The following is a 2,801-nucleotide window of genomic DNA, read 5'->3' on the forward strand; positions in this document are numbered from 1 at the left end:
AAGTTTTATGGCCGAGACATCTGGCTTGCCGATAAGTAAGTTTTATGGCCGAGACATCTGGCTTGCCGATAAGTAAGTTTTATGGCCGAGACATCTGGCTTGCCGATAAGTAAGTTTTATGGCCGAGACATCTGGCTTGCCGATAAGTAAGTTTTATGGCCGAGACATCTGGCTTGCCGATAAGTAAGTTTTATGGCCGAGACATCTGGCTTGCCGATAAGTAAGTTTTATGGCCGAGACATCTGGCTTGCCGATAAGTAAGTTTTATGGCCGAGACATCTGGTTTACTGATAAGTAAGTTTCATGGCCGAGACATCTCCAACTCACTGATAAATAAGTTTTATGGTTGAGACATCTGGCTTAGTGATAAGTAAGCTCCCCGCTCTCCCTGTAGCATTTTGTAATAGTTTAAACTAACCAATAACCACGTTTCTGCTTCTGTATCTCGCTTCTGCTCTATAAAAGTTCCACAAACCTGACCTGAGGCGCGCAAGTCCTCCGAGGAGACTCTGTGCCCACAGGTACTGTGTACTAAATAAACCTCTTGCTGTTGCAACCCGAAGGCTGGCTTGTCCTCTGTGGTTTTTCTCTCCTACAAGGGCATGGTCCCACCATGGTTCTGGAATATGAATAGATCTTTCCAACTGTTTATAAATGTCTCTTGAGTGGACAGATGATTGATTAGGGGTATCTGGCTGACAATACCTGAGTGCCCTGGCATGAAAATGGAATCTAAGGGAGTGACATGTAGTCAATCCAGGAATGACAGAGTGGGAGAAGTTTGCAGAGTTAAAGCGTAGTGTCCTTCATTTTCTCACAATGTAAAGGGCTTGAGGCCATCATGGATTTATCATAGCATTGTTCAGAGAATGAATTTCAAAGATAAGACAACCACATCTCTTCAAAAAGACTACATATTTTGAATATATTGTGGTGATATCTCATGAGGACAAAGAGAAGTGCTAGGAATTGTGCCCTCACTAAGTCAGAATTAGTAATTAGATGTGTTCATCATTTGAAAGGCATTTGTACGATGATGAAAGAAAGCACAGAAATATGAAAAGTTGCTCACTTGTGGTAGGAAGCAATGTGGCTCGAGTTTCTCGGAAGAACTGGGAGATACTACTGTTACGAATGAGTTGGATGTTATTCTTTGGCCTGGGCAGGATGTAAACAATGGAGCTGCTGGCTCAGAGCATGAGGTTCCAATACAGGTTATCAGTGATGGAGAACAAAGTTTCTCTTACTACACAGCAGAAGTTTGGATCTACTGGAGCTGAAGAAGATTTATAGTCAATTGCCCTGAAAAGGGTCTTAAAAATGCTCAAGCAGAAGGAGCTGCTGAAAGAAATGAAGCCCCCAGAAAACCTGATAAGACATCACCCAATATTCCTGCCAAGTTCATAAGGGTCTAAGCTAAAACTCTCATTTTGCTCTGGCACATTTCTCAAGAGAATGAACACAAAACATCCATAATCATGTGACTGAAAATATAAGCAATGTATTTGGGACATCCATAGGGGCATACATGTCATGGCTGGTTTCCACATGGATCAAATTGTTGGAATAGCAGCTCAAAAACCACACTCCACTCCAGCTGTACATCAGACTCCAAAAGTCATGCTTGGATCTGCACCTGGATAGCAACTCAGAACCCAAACACAGCTGAAGACCTGCAGATTCCATGACACTTCATATACAATGCTGTATGAAATACCACAATGGTGCATAAGGCAATCTGTGAATTCGTGGATGGCAGTTTGGCCGAAGTATGTGTAGGAAAAGCAAATTCATAACTAGAACAGGTATCGATTTCAGCAAGGATAATGGAGTGCACCATTTCTATGATGGTGCAGACAACCAATAACAGTGTTACTGTCTGGTCTCAGCAGACAATGGTCCAATTTGGGGCTCTGAATGACGGAATTCGCTGTGTATAGTTTAGCACAAAGCTACAGCTGTTGTCACATCAGTCTTGATCTATGGAAAACCATGTTGATGAGCTTATTCGTGAATTCTATGTCTGCCACTATTGCCAGTTTGTTCATGGGCTCTTTGAAAGTGAAATGGATGGAGAGGGGATGAGGTGGATTAGTAAGAAAATGGTAACTCTATTTACATGTTTAATGAAATCTTGTGCCAAGTTCATTCTTTGAAGAGCATTTACATGGGACATAGTTATCTTAACATCTTTTGTCTTGTTGAAGTGTTCTATCCACTTGTATTTACACCAAATATCTTTCTACTCAATTTTCCAAGTATGCTCCTTCAGTCTCTGAAACCAATGGTTGAGCTCATGAATCAGTAAATAATCACAATTCTGTGCATTTCTATTTCCAGGAAAAATGCATGACCATGAACACTGCTTAAAATTATGATCACTAACGAGGCATGGTGGTGCATGCCTTTAATCCCAGCTCTTGGGAGGCAGAGGCAGGCAGATCTCTGTGAGTTCAAGGCCAGCCTGGTCTACATTGTGAGTTCCAGGACAGCTGAGGCTATAGGGAGACCCTGTCTCAAAAAAGATCAAGAAAAAAAAAAAAAGATCACTGTGAAGACTTACCTTCATGATTCTCCTTCAGAAATGTGACAGAAACATATGAAAAAGATGCAACTCTCCATTTGTGGCTCATAGCTGCATAGCATGTAAAAATCATACAGATGTAGGTATTAATGGTTTCCTGTAAACCATGTTAAGACACTGGAATACAGAATTAATATACAGTTGATGTAGAACAGGAAAGCAATAATGCTGGCCTAGAAACATGAAAGAAAATTTCTTTCAGTGGTCCTTGTTAATA

This window comes from Nannospalax galili, unplaced genomic scaffold (assembly GCF_000622305.1).
Source record: "Nannospalax galili isolate Female #2095 unplaced genomic scaffold, S.galili_v1.0 scaffold590, whole genome shotgun sequence".
NCBI lineage: Eukaryota > Metazoa > Chordata > Mammalia > Rodentia > Spalacidae > Nannospalax > Nannospalax galili.